This window comes from Onychomys torridus, chromosome 16, assembly GCF_903995425.1.
Source record: "Onychomys torridus chromosome 16, mOncTor1.1, whole genome shotgun sequence".
Taxonomy (NCBI): Eukaryota; Metazoa; Chordata; class Mammalia; order Rodentia; family Cricetidae; genus Onychomys; species Onychomys torridus.
The window spans coordinates 14,428,951-14,449,615 of NC_050458.1; the positions used below are offsets into that span (position 1 = coordinate 14,428,951).

The 20,665-nt window shown below is 36.3% G+C and overlaps 1 protein-coding gene across 3 annotated transcripts in view; it reads right to left on the reverse strand.

The window, feature by feature from the left end:
• The window catches only part of Csmd3 (CUB and Sushi multiple domains 3), a 1,137,155-nt gene that overhangs the window by 98,221 nt on the left and 1,018,269 nt on the right, over positions 1-20,665 (reverse strand). The gene's annotated exons all lie outside the window — the stretch shown is intronic.

Sequence of the window (20,665 nt, forward strand, 5' to 3'; positions counted from 1 at the left end):
GTAAAAATTGTGATCTTACCAAAAGCAATCTACAGATTCAATGCAATTCCCATCAAATTACCAACACAATTCTTCACAGATCTGGAAAGAATAATACTAAACTTCATATGGAAAAACAATAACCCAGGATAGCCAAAAGAATCCTGTACAATAAAACAACCTCTGGAGGCATCATGATCCCCAACCTCAAGCTCTACTATAGAGCTACTGTAATAAAAACAACTGGCATAAAAACCGACATGTGGACCAATGGAATTGAATTGAAGACCCTGACATTAACCCACACACCTATGAACATATAGTTTTTGACAAAGAAGCCAAAAATGTACAATGGAAAAAAGAAAGCATCTTCAACAAATGGTGCTGGCATAACTGGATGTCAATGTGTAGAAGGCAAATAGATCCATATCTGTCACCGTGCACAAAACTTAAGACCAAGTGGATCAAAGACCTCAACATAAATTCAGCTACTCTGAACCTGATAGTAGAGAAAGTAGAAAGTACTCTTGAATGCATTGGCACCGGAGATCACTTTGTAAATATAACATGAGTAGCACAGACACTGAGAGAAACCATCAATCAGTGGGACCTGTTGAAACTGAGAAGCTTTTGTAGAGCAAAGGACACAGTCAACAAGACAAAGTGACAGCCTACAGAATGGGAAAAGGTCTTCACCAACCCCACATCTGACAGAGGACTGATATCCAGAATATATAAAGAACTCAAGAATTTAGACATCAAAATGCCCAACAGTCTAATTAAGAAATGGGCTATAGAACTAAACAGATAATTCTCCACAGAGGAAGTTTAAATTGCTGAAAGACATCTAAGGAATGGCTCAACATCCCTAATTATCTGGGAAATGCAAATCAAAAGGACTCTGAGATACCACCTTACACCTCTCAGAGTGGCTAAGATCAGAAACACAGAAGACAGCTTATGCTGGAGAGGATGTGGAGCAAGGGGAACTCTCCTCCACTGCTGGTGGGAATGCAAGCTTGTACAGCCACTTTGGAAATCAATATGGTGCTTCCTTAGAAAATTGGGAATCCATCTCCCCCAAGACCCAGCTGTAGCACTCTTGGGCATATACCCAAGGTAGGCTCAATCATACCACAAGGGCTATGTTCATATCTGCATTGTTTGTAATAGCCAGAACCAGGAAACAACCTAGATGCCCTTCAACTGAAGAATGGATAAACAAAATATGGTACAACAACACAATGGAGTACTAATCAGCAGAGAAAAACAATGACATCATGAAGTTTGCAGGCAAATGGATGGATCTAGAAAAAATCATCCTGAGTGTGGTAACCCAGACTCAGAAGGACAAACATGGTATGTACTCACTCATAGGAGGATACTAGATGTAAAACAAAGATGACTAGACTGCTACACAACTCCAGGAAGGCTACCTAGAAAATGGGACCATAGGAAAGACCCAGGGATGACCCAACAACATAGAAATGGATGAGATCTACATGAACAACCTAGATGACAGTGGGAGTAATGAAGGGCAAGATTTGAGGGAAAGAAAGCTTAGGGAAGCAGGAGATCCCAGCTGGATCAAGAACAGAAAGGGAGAACAAGGAATAACAGACCATGATAAATGAAGACCACATGAGAACAGGAATAGGCAGAGTGATCAATAGGTCCCCAGAAATCCACAATGATATATCCTCTGTAGACTGCTGGCAGTTGTTGAGGGAGGGCATGATCTGACCTAGTCTGGTGATCAGATGACTAAATACCCTAGCAGTCGTCTTGGAACTCTCATCCAATAACTGATGGAAATGGATGCAGAGATCCTTAGCTAGGCCCCAGGTGGAGCTCCAGGTGTCCATCTGTTGAGAAGAAGGAGGGACTGCAAGAGAGTGAATTATTGAATCCAAGATTGCAAAAAGCACAGGGACAAATAGCCAATCGAATAGAAGCACATGAATTATGAACCAACGGCTGTGGAGCCCCCAGCTGGATCAGGCCCTCTGGATAAGTGAGGCAATTGAATAGCTTAATCTGTTTGGGAGGCTCCCAGGCTGTGGGACCGGGACCTGTCCTTGGTGCATGAGCTGGCTGTTTGGAACCTTGGGCTTACACAGGAACACATGCTCAGCCTGGAAGGAGGGGACTGGACCTGCCTGTACTGAATCCACCAGGTTTAAATGAATCCCCAGGGGTGTCTTGGTCCTGGAGGACATGGGAATGGAAGGGAGGGGCTTGGGGGGAGGGTGGGGATGGGGGCGGGAGGGGGGAGGACAGGAGAACCCATGGCTGATGTATAAAATTAAAACACATAATAATAATAAAAAAAAGAATAGTTCTGTGTCTTACACTACATTTCTGCTCCCTCATTCATGTTACTTCCTTTATAACACCTTGTCATTTCTTTTTCTTTTCCGCTTGGAATGGTAACATGTTATAAATATGTGTTTGTGTCTTTATTTGTTCAATGTTTTTCTACCCTAAAGGTTCATCATAGAATTCTTTGCACTTAGGAAAGTGTCTGACATCACATAACAGCTCAGTTTATAGAAGGTTTTAGGCAATATTATAAGTACTTTGCTAATAGTATCTCAATAGTGACCATCACACACAAAAATATATATATATGTAACTAGTTTTATAATGAGTTCCATTTGACCAAAGAAAAAACTATTAAAATGAGGTGAAAATGTCCATAAATCACACAGCTGTTGTGTGGCTGGGCTCAGTGTAAACATACTTCATCTAACTGTGGAATATTAACTTACCCTGGGATATCAGTGTATATGTGAAATAAGTGTGTGTGGAATATAGTGTTTTTAATTATCATCATTGTTTTTTAGAAGTCATGCTTCTAGTTTAAACTGGTATTTGGTATCATTAAAACACCTTAAAAGACCATGAAAAAAGTTTCTGAATGCAAACCTCATAGAAACTAACACAAAATGATACCTAAAATTAATAATATCACTATATTTTATTACAGTTTTATTTTCTCTAGGAATTTTTATAAACATGCTAAATTGTTCATTTGAGCAACTGGTTTGTACTTGAAGCAAATGAATGTGTTATTTTAAGACATGTTAAATCATGCTATGTTTACTGTAAAGATGGGTATATAAAGAGAATATGGCATAAAAACATACTAATTTATACAACATGACAAAGTATATAGAATAGTGAGAACACGTTAATTTCCTCTTATTTCTAAGACTACGTCTTCAATATTTCACCTATTGCAAGAGTATTACTGGAACACTGAGGAACATCAACTAGACCAGATAAGGAAAACTCCTGTAAGGGGAAATTTTTGGAATAAATGCTGAGAACAAGTAATATTTTTCCAGTTCTAAAATTACAACACACAGAGGACGTTACAGATTCAGGGACAAAAAGATAAGAAAACTTGCACACAAACTTTAGTGATAGATTCTTGCTGAATCCCTATCTTCTAACCAAAAGCCATTTATAAAAGGTTAATTGGCTAATCAATTTCCAGGTTAGTAAGGACCAAAAGAGGAATTTTAAAATATAAAAGTTGTATAGAGAGAGTGATGAACCAATGGAGAATGATTTATTAGCTTCTGCAAATTGCTGCCTGAACTGTAAAATTATTCCTGCTTCTACTTTAATCTATTTATAAAAATAATTCTTTATTTGGGGATTTATTTTTTTAGTAAAACACCACATACACAGAAAAGAAGTGTTACTAAAGAATAAAACAAAGAAAATGATTTGTTGACTAGAAAGCCTATAGTAGAAAAACATATTCAGATTTTTTTTAAGTTTAGTGAAAAATTAGTAGAAATTTTGAAAAGTGCCTTCCTAAATTTATATTTTATGGGGGTCTGGTTCTAAAAATAATAGGGAACTATAAGGAAATAATGAAAAGACTTTAAAATATAAAGAGACAAATAAAGATACTCAGAGAAACACTTATGAGTCTACACCTAGGAAAATTCATTTGAATGTATAGCAAAGAGAGATCAACTCAAAAAATGGAGAAATGTGGAATTTCCTACACAAACCTGATTTTGTGTTCCTTTGTGAATTTATCTTTAATTGTTGTGGTAATAATGAATTATTTCACTGTTGTAAGGAAGTATGGCACATTTGGGTTCATGTCTTAGATGTGGTTTCTGTCATTTGTGGAGCATGCTGAGAATTAGCTTCCTTAGTTGTAAATTATTATCTATGAGGACCATGTTTGCACAACTCCAAATGGATGCTGTGAGCTGAAGTCTGCTTTGTTCTCTTCTGTTTCCAGTTATCATCAATTTCATAGGTCACAACCCAAGAAGCTAAGGGATTGCAATGTGGCCAGGAGGGTCTCCAGGACGATGATCTTACCACTTTAATCAAAACAATAACACTTTTACCTGATTTATAGATGTGAACTCTGAACAAAATTTCTTTTTTTGTGTGTGTGTGAGTTTTTTTGTTTTGTTTTGAGTCAGGTTTTCTCTGTATAACAACAGATCAGGCTATCCTGGAACTTGCTTTGCAGACCTGGCTGTCCTCAAACTCATAGAGATCCACCTGCCTCTGCTTCCCAATACACTTCTTTTGAATAAGGTTTTCCTGTCTCTCTCTCAGTGTTGTCACTAATTCCTTTGGCTTCATTTCTTTTCTAACTTTAGGTTTCAGGTTCAAAATCTACAAAAAGCTAATCATCGCTTCTATCATCCTCAATGTCTTTATCTATTACAGTGTAAAATTAAAAATCACAAAGTCATGTTTTATGTATGGTACATATAATCATGGCTGGTTTTGAAGTGAATTAGTATCCAGATATTTGTCAAATTGTTCATTATTTAGGTCTCCAGATAGACTCACCTGAGGGAAGATAGTTGTTTAATTGCCTTTTATACAGCCTGGTAATTACCCTGTCACTACGTCTGTAACTCCATAAATATGAGCAAAATAAATGACAGGTTGGAAGTTTTCTGAAGATGCAAAGAGTCTCTAAATAAACAATTATTCTTTTCTAACATGTCTCCCAGATTTAAAATTTTAAAAAATGAGGGTTGGGGATTTAGCTCAGTGGTAGAGCAAGGCCCGGGGTTCGATCCTAATCTCAAACATAATGATAATAATAATAATAATAATAATAATAATAATAATAATAATAAATGAGAATACAAAGTAGGTAAGTGTGTCTTACAAAGTTTCTTATGTGAAAGCTAAGTAGGGTCTGCCTGGAAAGCTCGTCAAAAATAGACTGTAGAGTTCCAACTAAGAAATAAGAGTTGGGAATAGTAGAAGAAATCAGTTTCATCTGTTTCTCCCTGACATTGAAACAAAACCCTGAAATTTAGCGAACAATATGAAGTTTACAAAGTTCTTTTCTGCTCAGTTTCTGGATGTCTGATTCTTACAGTAACTCTAGATTTGAAGGTTTTTCTGCCAATATTTCAATTTCTGCCAATATATACCATTTTCTACCTGCTATGCCGGGTTGAATAGTGTCCTTTAAACAAATCTCATTCCTGGAATCTCAAGAAATTTCTTAACTAGTTATATCTACGTAACTCCATTTCACGTTGTAGATATAACTAGTTAGGCTCCACTGATATTGAATTAGGGCACATTTTTAATTAGGTGACTGATATCCTTGTGAAAAGAAATAATGAGACACTGAGTCATGGCCATGCATTGTCATGAAGAGATTGTAGTGATTCACATAAAAGCTGAGAATACAATACAATGACGACTGTCTGATACGCAGAAGGTAGGAGAAAGACGGGGTCTCATACAACCTTCAGGGAAGGCATGAAACTGAACACAATAGCTCATGTTTGAGTCCTATTCCTTCTTCAGAGAGTTACTTTTCTGCATCAGTAAATTTAATTACATCAACTCAACAGGTTATATTTAAGAGTATGTATATACAAATTCATATTTGCATGTGATATTGATTTTGAAAACAGAGACTATCAACTTGAAGGAAAGCTAGGAAGAGTATATGTTTGCAGTTACAAAAGAGAAGAGAGAAATATTGTGATACAAAATTAAAAAAACCCTAAAAATATACAATAAACTTTGCCTGCCTGTCTTTAGGAAAAACAAGGGAAGGAAGATGGTGGTGGGGAGTAGGGGGAGAGGGAGAGATAAAGGGAGGAAGAAGAATGGAAGGTAAGTGATGAGAAGGGATAGGAAAAAAACAGGAAAGGAGGAAAGAAACAAAAAGGAGTCAGAAATTAGGCATAAAAATAAAATTCTAGTCAAGTGATGTGTCATACACCTGTACACTTACACCAGAACCATTTATGAGACTACAATGAAAAGATCACAAGTTCTAGGCCAGCATAAACTTAGGACAAGATTCTGTCAAAGATTGAGGTGGGGGAGAAGAAGAACTATCTGTTGCTTTAATCCCCCTAGTTCATGGTATTATTATTGTTATTCCAGAAATTCCATGAAACTAAATATCCATATTATTAATGGGAATTCAGTGTGCTGTTTATGTTTTGGACTCTCTTATACATCACTAAACTGCTGATAATAATCTAGATGGCATTCAAAGCCTTTGCTCCTAAAGCATAAAGAGTAGAACTCTGATTCCCAGAACAAGCTGGATAGAGATATCTGGTCAACCAGTTAGTTGGGATTGGTGAAGTCTGGATACACAGACCTTGCTCAACAAATAACATGGAATGAGACTGAGCAGAACACCAACATCAACTTCAGGCTTCTACATACATACTCACACATGTAAATGTCGCCCCTCCCTCTCCATCTTCCTGCCTCCTCCTTCTCTCATTCTATCTTTCTCACATACACATACTCACTACCATGCATTTACACACACCACAGTTCCACATACAAAAAGAAAAGAAGGAATATAGTTTATTCACAATAAGACACATTTCCTTCTACAATTGCAGAAAAAGAAACAAGTATTGGAGTCATTTTCCTCATTTCCCTATTATTGGTTACAACGAATACACAGCAAATGTCTACATTTTAAGTTTAAGTAGATTGGACATGCTAACTACTTTTATTTTCCCCAGGCCCTCTTTTGAAATATTGACTTAATTCCTATGAATCCTCCAGGAATCTTTTGATGTGACATACAGTGCTTTACCATATCTTCATTGAAGGAAAAAGCATTGCCAGCCCAAAACTTGTCACTATCATACTGAGTGGTTAAGTGTTTCACAAACTTATACTCTTCCATCCTTAATGTTTCATATATTAGTTTTTGCTTCATAAATAGCTTACATGGGAGTATTTGGCAAATCTTTACCATTTGTACAATAATTACCATGGCTTATTAGGCTGTTCATCAAGTAAGTTTATATTGGGTTCCTACTGTGTGTCATATATTATGATAGATGTGAGAAGTGCATCTGAAAAAGGTACTATTACTATTTCTCATACATACATTGATAGTGGATGAGAAAAATATCAATCAATTAACTAGTAGAATTAGACTAGTTGAAGCAAAAGGTATATGTGATGGTAGTGGTGGTTTGATTGTGTGTGAAAGCTCAGGGGAGCAGAAAGAGAAAAACCAAAACTGACCTAGAGAAAAATGAACAAAAGTATGTGGCACATATTTTTGAACTAGAATTATTTTAATTTGAGACTGATTAGAAGTCTTTTTTTCCATCAAAAAATGAATTCATTAGTGTCTTGTGTACTGACTAGTTTATAAACAAGAATGTTTAATGTATAATGTAATTTTGTGGTAGAAGTCCCAACAGACTGAGACACAACTATTAAAATATTACTCATACTCATTTCATATCCACTCTTAAATCTTTAACTTTAACCAAAACTCGTGACAATAGGAATAACCATAACAATGACCACAGGTGGAAATGGGCAAGACTCAGTGAGACTGGTAAAGAATCTAGTCCAAGCTATGAACCAGCAGGTATTTTTTAGCTACAAACAAACAGTTTTTCAGAACATTTGAATCCCAAGAACCACAGGAGTAGTCCAGCATATCGTCCACATAAGCAGCTATACTCTCCTTAAATACTAAGCACCATTTTTGTTTTATTAAAAGTTGTCAAAAAGCTGCCTCGTGCCACAAACAAGCTATCTCTTGCCACAGACTCCTTTATCACACAGTCATAAAGTTCTAAATCAGTTGGCAAGTAAGTATTGATAAAAAAAAAAGGATCTAAGCTTTGTGTGTTCCAAATAACAGTACTTCCATGTTGCTATCATTTAACTTAATTTACTATGTCTTATAATTTGTCTTAAGTAGAGATGATCTCCTCATTGATCATATTACATCATGGTGACATATGCCATTCTCAGTTTTACACCTTTATTCTCCCTCTTGCAGCTTTCATAATATGAAATCCATTGGCTTAAAATCCACTTTTATGCACTCAATACAGTTTCAAATAAAAGAGACTTTTGGTAATACTAAAATAACATTTGTCTTTTGAGGGTGTAACTGACATGGAGCACATAACAGTCAGTAAATAACTAATAAACACTTGTGGAATGTCTGAGTTCAACATACTTTAAAGAAAAAGAGAGAGGCCAGATGACTCTCCACAGGAGGCCTTACCTTGTTGGAGGAGGAAATGGGGGGTGGGTTGAGGGGAAAGGCTGGAGAGGCAGGAGGAGGGAAGAGGGGGATCTGTGATTGGCATGTAAAATGAATAAAAATTTTTCTTAATGGAAGAAAGAAAAAGAGAGAGTTATAAATTTGCACACCCTTAAATACCAAGTTAGTTAAAAATTGTAGGATGGCAGAGGAGAGGTTCTTGGAGTCCAATCACCACCAGAAGAATGATTGATACTTGATGGCTGTCAGCAGAAAGAGAGTTGGTTTTCAGTGTTGGTGGCTACTTCCATGTCGACCATGGATAGTGCATGACCCCATATCCATGCACATATGAGTACTCTTGATTGGGTTCATAAAAATAAAGAAGACATAAAATTGGGAGGAAACTGTGTTGGTGTGGAGCCCAGGAAGAATTGGAGGGAGGAAATAGAGGATGGCTATGAAAAAGATACCGTGTACACAAGTATGAAATTTTCAAACAACAATAAATTAAATTTTCAAAGAACAATCTGTGCCTTGGCTTTCTCATTTATAAAATGGGTATAAAACTGAAGTTGAATTAAAATCCTCTAAAGACTTAGAATGAAGAGAGACACACATGTCATTTCCATTGAGCCTATATGTCTTATCCAGTTACATCAGTTAACATCAGTATGACTATTGAAATAATTCTTCAGTTCTACAACATGGAACTTCCATATTAGCTACTCTTCCTCATATACATTGAAAACTCCCCAACCTCCAATAACAGAACGATAGATTCACTCTGGCTCTACACTCATCAATATGCTTTAAAATTGCTGAGGCTCTTTGCTGTTTTACATGGGTTCTTAATATACTAGAATGTATAATCCAGAAACAGATTTTATGTTTGAGCATAACCAGTGTGTATCCTCTGACCCTAAAACTACCCATTCAGCACTGCAGGAAAAGATGCTCAAAAATATGTTCATGCCCAAAATGTTAAATTTCTGAGAACCTCTGAGAGCTACAATGTCTCCAGTGTCCAGGTAAGGAAACAATTAGTCATGTGAAGTGGATGCCCTTGAGTAAGAGAGAATCTTTGCTAACTACATATCTAACAGAATATTAAGATACAGGATACATAAAGAACAATATCATCAACAAGAAGAGTCAGGAATGCATATGACACAATTAAAAATGAACCATATATATACGCATATATACACTGAGAGAGAGAATATTCAATATAATAAATAGTTTGAGAAATATTTTAGTAAGTGTTCATTTGGGTTTCCATGGAAACAACCAATATCCCAGGCTATAACAAAGACTATTGGTTACACTCCACAAATTGATTATAATATGCAATTACTGAAGGCAACTCTTACATATTTCATTGAACATTGAGTAGTGAGTTTGCTGCCTACATAGAGACTTCAGTCTTACTTACCAGTGTTCACAGTACTGGAAGTTCCTAGCAGAGAAGAACAGTAACTAACAAACCAGCTGTAATTTACATAGTTACTTGCCTGCAAAATATGCTGGTGTGATAGAGGTACAAATGTTGTAGGAGTAATCAACCACTCTGATTAGACTTAAAGATCACTCTGTGAGATATCTGACACTGCACAGGTGACCTAGAACCTGAGACTTAGATAGGCCATGGACCTAGGAAAAACCAAATTCTACTGCTCTGCTAAAAGAACATAGCAATACAAAAGACTTACAACAACAGTCTTCTATACTCATAGATCAGTGTCTTGTTCATCCATCATCAGAGAAGCTTCCTCTTGCAGCAGATGGGAATTAACACAGAGATTCACAAGTAGAAGATATACAGAGAGTGAGAGATTTGGGAACACTCAGACCTAAATAGGATGCCTTCATCAAACTTCTCCACTCAGGGCTAAAGGAACTATGTGGAAGAGGATGCTGAAAAATTTAAGAGCCAGAGGACTAAGAGGTCTTTTGTGAGATCGTGTCTCCTAAAATTTATAAGGAAACTACTCATGATACCTCAACATTATCCTTGCCTGAACAAGACCTGGACACTGACAATATCAATAAACATGCTGAAGTGGAAGGAAGGAAGAACATGGAGCCCTACCCTTAACACAGAAACTACAGACAAATAATTACTGCTAAGACTTGGAGAATTAGTCTTCCTCAGAGATAAGCCCCCTTATTCGTGATCCAGTACCAAGTGGTCTGCCCTGAAATCACATTCATGGAAGCAGTACTAAATGTACTTAGCCTACACACACACACACACACACACACACACACACACACACACACACACACACAATATGTTATTTAAAAAATAATGTATTTTTAAAATTAGAATTTACTATTGCCTTGGAATGACCATGAGTATATAAATTAAAATACTTTCAACTTGAAAGTTCATTTCTTGGCTCTCACCCTACCCCAGTTTCAAAAGAAATGAATCTGAGAGAGAATAGCGGGCCATAAGAGGAGTTGGAAGGAGGCACATGAGAGGGCTTGGAAGGATGAAAGGAAGGAGAAAATGAGGTAATTATATTTTAACTGCAATCTTTAAAAATAGAGAAAGTATTATTAACCATCAAACTAAGTTTTCTGCTTTACACAAAGTGTGCTCTAGTTACTGCTGAAGAAGATATGAAGGTCTAGTACAAAAATCACCAATTTAACATGGGTAAAAACTCATATTATTTCTGAACTGCAAACAACCTTATGTCTCTGTGTTTGAGGCTGTGTGGGAGAGAAAAGTTGACCTCTAACAGTAGTAGGCAAAACAACACATTCAGTCACTGATGGAGGCAAGCAATAAAAAATGATGTCACCTAAATTTTAAATAGTCTGTGCACATATTTTATTCCACATTTTCACTGGATGCTCTACTTAGAACATTCCCAGTTATGACTATTAAGAAAAAATATGCATAGAATAGCTCCTTACGGTTTCCAAATCCACAATTGATCTCAGTCTCTATTCTTCTCAAAGGAAGCATTTTGTTTCATGCCATTCAGCTTTCAAGCCTCATTTTACTCTTTAACAACAACATAGAGGCATTGTGTTCTGTGTTCCAGTATCTTAAAAGATAGCTATTATTTAAGTAAGTGCCATGTTTGAATGTGCATGAATATCTGGTTCCTGGCCCAATAAGTTTACTTCTAGCAATAGCTTTAGAATTTGATTCTGGCCATATTTTTGGTTATTTTTAATTTCCTATTTTCTTTGCAGTACAGCATCCAACCCAATTCCAGAAAACAATGCCACATTTATCTATGTCTATTCAAGCGAGCTATTAGAGGCTGTTACAAAAAAGAAAACAGAACCCAGGCAAATTGCCATTTTTTTTCTCTAAACCAGAAAAGCACAAGTATATAACCTTTTTGCAAAGTAAGGACATACTATTCTTTATAGATGATAAAAATAATGTTCTCACTCCATTATAGACACTAAGCCCTGGGTTAGTTCAGTGCTTACTCACATTAGGTCAAGTATGACTGTCTGTAGATAAGAAAAAGGTCTGGGGTACAAGGGGGGAGGGAGGTATTGATAATTTTGTACGAGGTTTTGCAATTTTTAGCAGTATTATTTTTAAAGTCGCCTAAATTTAAACAGTTTCACTTGAAAGCATAGTGAAAGTTCTTTAATATATGCTTCTCAAATTGTAAAGAAGATGGAAAACAGAAATATCCATATGTATATATCTGCATACACATATCACGTTTGGAGAAACCTGCTAATGAGTTAACATGAGTCATAGAAGGGCTTCTGTGGTGCTTACAACTGTCATTTCTGTACCATTAATATTTGAGATAAGAACCTACTTAGCGTCCAGATGAGGGAGACTGTCAGAAAGAGAAGCAAATACTAATCCTTGGCTTAAGGAGAAGAGGAGAATCTGTGTCCTGAGGAAGACTAAGAGGCAACTCCTTAAATTACTTTCCAGAATAAGGAGTCACAGAAAGCACTGAAAACAAAGGTATCAGGAGCTCTCAGAAACATCACAGGAAAATTCCAGTGTCTGTTGCAAGAATAGACATCCTCCTATGCACATGGGTAATTGAAAGTATCGTGACACAGCACTGAGTCCATTAAAGTCTGAAACAAAGGGCGCTGTTCTTTATGGCTGAATTCCTTGCCCATTAGCAGATAACAGAGGGCATTAGCAGCGATAGGGTTTCTTTGCAGGCCTCTGTTTCTGCTCCTACTCATTCATCACCCATCCTGTGGGACTTTTGCAGTAACATACTATACCTATCATTAGCTATCACTTTAATCCACGGTGAATATTCAGAACTAAAATTTTAAAAGTACATATGTGCTGTTTGGAGCTGACTTATTTCTGATGTGACCTGTCTTCTATTGATTATAAACAGTTTCACTAAGAATGAACAGCAGACAAGGCAATTATTTGACATTATTGGAACAGGATATAAACACCATCTTGCTATAATAAAAATTGTGAAATTAGAATACTATTTAGGCCATACCACTTGAGCAAGGTTGGTCAGTTAATATGAGTGAATATTATATCCATACCAATAGCATATATATAGACCATTTCTTCCATCAAGGAAAACCAAAGGTCATAATATCACTCCAATGTTTAGACAGCACCTAGTCCAGAATACAACTATGCTTCTTTAATCTTTCCACCAAACCATCTCACACAGTTTAAATCATGTTACCCATCTCCCCACAGTGGATTTGAGATGCCATAGTGTCCATCAATGGTGCATTGTCTTGCTAATTATAACAAGTCAATAAACTCAATTCTGTTTAATGAAAGCTATGCTGATGACGATCTCTGACTAAAGGAGACAGTAAGACAAAAAAATAGCAGAAATTGTGATAAATACATTAACACAAAATATCAAAATATAGCATGTGCTTTTGATGAGACATCTATTTATTTAATCACTGGGTTCATTTGTACTTATCTAAATAATAGTAAGTGGAATTGTGTTTTGCTTATACAGATTTCATCTATATAGTTACATATTAAGTTTTACCACTTAGCATACATATATACATACATACATACACACATATACACACAACCTATTTTAGTATCCACATTCTCTACACACATTGAACATCTAAATATGAAACCTTCTATAAGTACTATTCCCTCATTTCTCTATCTCTCTGTCTGTCTTTGTCTGTCTGTTTGTCTCTGAATCTGCCTGTGTCTCTGTCTCTGTCTGTCTGTCTGTCTCTCTCTCTTCCTCTTTCAACTGAAATGTATGTATAGGTCATATCTCTACTTTGTATAAGGCAAAGGAATCATGCAGTTAAAATCATCCTAAAATATTTTATATAAATGTGTCTTTATATCTGCACAAGCACCTTTTAGGATAAATGTTTGTATAATTAATGATTTTTCCAAAAACAGAATCAACTGTGTAGAAACTACATCCTTAAAAGATTGCCAAACAGATATTATTCCCAAAGGGCATTCCCTGGGAACCTGTAGACCCCTGAAGACAACACTTCCACAACTTATTCAACACAGAGAAATAGAGCCAATGCCTACCTAGAACCTTCTCCCTTATGGACTATTGTTCTTGGTTCCTGCAGGTGATCTCTACATTACTAAAGGAAAAAAAAATAAACATTTCGATCTACAATGGTGTCTTGCCTGCAAGAAATGCAATTTCAATGGTGTCATAAGGCTTGAGGGAGTGGCCAACTAATGCCTGTTTTGTCTTCAGGCTACTCCATGAGATGGACCCAAGACCAGATGTTTCTTGGATGACCAAGCACCGGAAACTAGATAACTCAGGGGCTAGGTTAAAACTAACTATTGCACTACTAAAGTAATACAGCACTAAAATGATTCCCCATGATACTCTGCTATACACATAGACCAGTATCTTGCTCAGCCATCATCAAGGAAACTTCCTCCTACAAATAAAGAGAACCACAACCATACAATATGCAGTGTGTGAGACATTGGAACACTAAACCCTAAATGGGATGGATGGGTTGTCTCCATCAATACTACCCACTCCCTTAGGGCTCAGGGAACTTTGTGGAAGAGGAGTAGGAAAAAGTGTAAGAGCCAGAGGGGATGGAGGGAACCAAGATGATTGGGGTATTTATAAACTTACAGAAACTGAAGCAACATGCACATGGAGTAGAGTCTGCACTAGGTAGGGTCCTAGAGCTGAAATGAAAATTGGGCGTATGCACCTAGCCCTGATCCAGAATCTATGTCTAATTGATAACCACTTGTAAATGAGAACTTAGCTTTCTCCAAAAGTCTCCCTACAGAAACAAACTACACTTAAGGGTAGGCCACATGCTCACCAGTACTTGAACAACATAAAATTATGGAACAATGGCAACTTTGGAGGTTCTTTGTCTCACAATGTCCTGTCACATTTTTCCTTTTAAAAAATATATACATATATACATATATATATATGTATGTATGTATGTATGTATACACACACACACACACACACACACACACACACATTCAATTAGTTTTCTCTTGTGCCCTTTAGGTCCTTTGTGTATATTATAGCTTCTGGTTTTGTGTTGTTATGGTATTCCAGAGAGTGTGAACCAATGGGTCTCTACATCTATATCAAACATTTTGTGCCTTCTGGGGTGGGCCTCTTTTTCTTCTGTCTGTTTTGTCCTATTCAGATACATTGTGTTTGTTTTAACATTATATTATATTAATTATATTATATTAATTATATTATATTATTATATTATATTATGATGGGAGCCACAAGCCTAAGCAACCCTTGACACACATGTTACCATATTTGGGCTTCTCTCCTCTTTTCTTAGATCTAGGCCTTGCTTAAGTCTCCATAGCACCAGAACCTCTTCCCACAGGTACCAGAACCTCTTCTCAGATATCAGGTGAACAAGGTGCAGTTAGGCAATTAAGAAGTTGGACAAGGGTAGAAAGATAACCCTCAGAGCAACATTTTCTGCTGGCCGAACAGCCCATAATTAAGTCCCTTCCTGCTTGCAGCCCCCTTTGCCTACCTATATGCCTTGAGAGAAAAATAAAATTTTGGAGCTTGATCAGACACCCTGTCTTGCTCTCATTCTTTGTGTCTCTTGTCCCTCTCATTTGCCGGCCCTCCCTTTAGGTCCCCCTTGAAGACCCCTCTGGCCGGGGCAATATTATATCCCTTAGAATCCTGTTTGTTTTCCAATGGGAGACAGAGATGGACCAAGATGAAAGGGGAGATGGGCAGGAACTGATGGGTGTAGAGGAAGGAGAAACTTTATTTGGGATGTATTGATGAAAAAAAATCCATTTTCAGATAAAAAGATGTTTCAGACCTCATGAAAAGAAGTATCACTATAGAATCAACTCATGCTTTACCATGTGAAGTTCTAATAATGTAAAAATGACATAACATGAGAATTACAAGCTGGCATTACAGTAGTCTTCCTTTATCCCTAGGAGACATTTAGATAACAGTTGTTAATGGGCCGGTACTCTCTAAGAACTACTTTTTTATTTTTTTTTAAGATTTATTTATTATATATACAGTGTTCTGCCTGCATGTGTCCTTGCAGGCCAGAAAGGGCGCCAGATCCCATTACAGATGGTTGTGAGCCACCATGTGGTTGCTGGGAATTGAACTAAGGATCTCTGGAAGAACAACCATTGCTCTTAACTGCTGAGCCATCTCTCCAGCCCTAAGAACTACTTTTTTATACATATTTCTATGATAAAATTCAATTTATGTATTAAGTACAGAAATAGATTAATAGCACTAAATAATGTTATAAAATTCAGAAATTATAAAATATAATATCATTTATTTAGGTTTTATGGATTAATTTTTGAAATTTTTTATTTATTATTTACTGAGTATAATAAACTACACTATTGTCAATGAGACAGTGGAATTCTAACCACCAATAAGGGGAAAACCACTGTATGCTCAGTAAGATGGTCTCTATGGAAACCTGAGATTCCTTTAGACTCCAGTATTGGAAAATAAAGATGCCCGGAACAATGACTGAAACAGTCTAAAACCAATGGCTGTGTTTAAATCAACAAGTGCAGTTCTGTGCTTTCTATCTTCCTTCCGCATAAGTCAGATTCACAGTCTTTTTAAATACAACACTGCCCAGAATATATTGTGTAAACCATACCGAATAAATACAGCAAGCTGTCATTCATACAACAATCGATCCACTATTCACAGCATGTAGGGTCGTAATGACAGAAGCATCGAGACACTTGGAGGTCAAGTTAATTGAGAAGGGTATGTTATTAAAAATGAAGAGAACTTCCTCAATAAATTTTAGTGGTGTTTTTTTTGTTTTGTTTTGTTTTTTAGTTTTTTAGAAAATAAATCATTCTTTGGTGACAGATTGACCTATTTCTACCTATGTTCTATATCTAGTCTATCAATACTAGCATGCTTACTGAGTTTATGCTTTACTCCATATTCTTTAATTTTTTTTCGTTAAGCTTTAAAATCATTAAACCAATGTTAATAATGTCCCAATGTAAACCAGAAATAAATAACACATAGAAAGCAACCACTATGGCCAAGGCATATGATATTTTCAGTGAATGGTGGCTGTTAATAGTACCGTAATGATCATACAAAGTCACTGTCTGTAAAAGCTGCCATTTAAAATGGTTTTTATACAGTTTATACTCAAGAGGTCATTGCATAACAAATGTTTTTAATACTTATCATAAGCCAATTTTGACCTTGTAGTAGACATCAAGGAAAGCTCTTATCATCACAGGGTATTGTGGTTACAGCAATGGAGAGAAAAAACAAAAATATTTCTCAAATGCAAATGAAATCTGTCAGATGAAAAGCATTCTGTATTATTTGTTTGGGGTTTTTTGTGGTTTTTTGTTTGTTTGTTTGTTTTTTTCCAAACAGAGTTTCTCTGTGTAGCCAGCCCTGGCTGTCCTGGAACTTTCTCTGTAGACAAGACTGGTTTCAAACTTAGAACTCAGAGATCCACCCACCTCTGCATCTCAAGTGCTGGGATTAAAGCCATGTGCCATCACCCTATCTGTTTGTTTGTTTGTTTTCTGACTTATTTTCTTTATTATTTATTTACTTGCTTGTTTATTTTTTGTTTTTTGTTTTTGTTTTTTGTTTGTTTGTTTGTTTGTTTAAGTGCTGAGCCATCTCTCCGGCCCCCTTCTGGTTTTTTTTTTTCTTTATTATTATATGTTTTAAATTTTATACATCAGCCATGGGTTCCCCTCCCCCCTCCCGCCTCCACCCCTGCCTTTGTCTTTCCAGAGTTTCTCTGTGTAGCCCTGACTGTCCTGGAACTTGCTCTGTAGACTAGACTGACTTCAGACTCATAGAGCTCTTCCTGCCTCTGTCTCTCAAGAGCTGGGATTAAAGGCATGTGCCACTGACACCCAGCCTGCATTTTTTTTATTACATATATCATTCATTTTTTATAGCTTATTATAAATGTTATTTTCAGTCTGAAAAACATTAGGATGATAATGGTTTATAGAAGACATAGGGCTGGCTAGATCTTATAACAAGCAGAATAAAGAAGGGGAAACATTTCCTTTTAAGAATACTAAATCATATTAATAAGTAAACCCTAAATGAACAATATGACCTTAAGGAAAACACATGAGAGCTGGAGAGATGGCTCAGAGGTTAAGAGCACTGGCTGCTCTTCCAGAGGACCTGGGTTCAATTCTCAGCACCCACATAGTAGCTCACAACTGTCTGTAACTCTCTGGTTCCAGGGGATCCAACACTCTCATGGGACGCTAATAAAACGAACAAATACTCTTTTAAAAAAAAGATAGTTTAAAATATATTTTAAAAAAATAAAACACATAAAAATCTTGAACTGTCAAATTAATAAAATAAAGACACAATACCTGAGAAAACTGTTTTATATGAAAGTGGAAGGCATATGGATCTTTAAAATAAACAGAATTTAAAGAAAAAAATTAGAGAGTAACCTGCTTTAATTTTAGGTTTACATATTTTGTTTATTCTTTTAGAATTATTAGTTTATTTTATATTTATAAGATTCTTTCTGAATGTCTGTGCTCGTGTATGTGCCTGGTACCTGTCCAGGTCAGAATAGGGTGTTGGATCCCCTGAAACTGGAGTTGTGAATGGTGGTAAGCTGTCATGTGGGTACTGGGAATAAAACATTGTTCTCTGAAAGAACAATATGTACTTTTAACAACTGAGACACCTTTCCAACCCCTATTTAATTAGCTTAGAATAAAAACTAAATAACTACCTATCTTTTAATTTATTAAATAAAAGTATAAGATGGGATCATTTTGACAGCTTATGGGTTTAAAGGACCTAACATCAAGCTTGATGACCTGAGTCTGTCACAATCCTACAGACTCGAGGGAGAAAACCAACTCCTACAAGGCATCAGCTGATCACCATGCACAGAGGCACAACTCATGCACATGCACACACACATGCATACACACATGCACAAACACACACATTCACACACACAAACCAAAGAATAAATGAATAATAAATGGAAAATAAATACACAAAAATAAAATCATCGAGTAACATCCAATGACTATAAGATCTCATTCTAAAAATGAGCTGGAAATAGTCACTATTTATACACATAATTTTCATATATATATATAAAGTATACCATCAAAAGTGCCTGTTATTAATTTATATAATTCCTAAATCTAAGAATGGAGGGGTGTGTTTCTTTTCTTTTCTTTTCTTTTTTTTTTTTTTTTTGAAACACGGTTTCTCTATGTAGCTTTGTGCCTTTCCTGGAACTTTGGAGACCAGCCTGGCCTTGAACTCACAGAGATCCACCTGCCTCTGTCTCCTGAGTGCTGGGATTAAAGGTGTGTGCCACCACGGCCTGGCAAGGGGTGTGCTTCTAAGAAGACAGAGATAAATAAGTAATCCAGAATTTTTGGAATGGAGGTGCAGATGTGATTTCACGATGAAAGCTTGAGAGAGAGTGTGAAAACATGCTTCTTAGAGTCAAATGGGGACAGGGGAGTAAGATTCACAGTCTTCACTATACATGGTCCATTAACCTCATGGTATCCTTTCAATATGATACTGATCAAAGCAAAAATGACAGCGCTTCCTGAGTTGAGCTATACAAAGCTACCAAGATGGAGCATTTTTAACCAGCAGTATCATACCTAATAATGCCAATGATTGTAGTAAATTCTACAAAATCAGTTTCTCATTTAATCTTTCAGCAAACCAGCAAAGCTCCAGAGAATGAGGCCAAAGACTACCTTAGTCAATGTCAACTGGAAAATAAATCACTAAGCACATATTTCATTGTCTTCCTTCATAAGTCACTATATTTCCATTACATATACCTGTCTCAAACTCTAGCTCAAGTAAAACATACTTTACAAAGATATATGTGTACACATTCATGTACTTGTCTATGTAAATCCACGATTGTATTCTATGTTTATTCACACACACACACACACACACACACACACACACACACACACACACACACACATTGGCTTCCCAAGTACTTGCATGCCTGACATCTATTTCTCTGACGATATTTTCCCCTTGACGGTGCCTTCAATTTTGTAAGAATTTTGGACTTGCCTCAGGGTTATTTTATGCACACTGAAAGTCTATTAAGGAAGACTCCCTTCTTACTCACTAATAACATAAAATGATAAATATGTTGGTAGCAATTTACCGAAAGAGTAGTAATAATACACCAACCAATCAGTTGTTTCATTTTCATCCTCAGTGGTTCCTAAGTAATGACTATCTAGTGGAGAAAGCATGTATTGTTTGAGCTACAGATTGTGTCTATACGCTCCCCAGCATCAATGGTGGCTTCAGCAAAGCAAACAAATGAGCAGCCTGCAAATGTCCCTAAAGAATATACCACTTTCTAAGTAGCTAAGCTACAATGAACATGCAGTCTTGATATTCAGGGTCACTATGGGGAAACTAGCTAGATATCATCCAAGTGGAATATAAATGTTCAATTAAACAGCTCCAGTATCATGTAGTCCCCAGTTTCTCCATTCAGTGTAATTAAAGTGTCTTAAATGTAATCATATTTTATATATTTGGATTTTCCATAGCTCAAATCATAAAAATTAAATATTTCATTATTTTGCATTAAACTATGACACATTAAGTTGTATACTAATATAAAGTGTTGTTCATTGTCCAGTTTTCATAAAACTTTTAC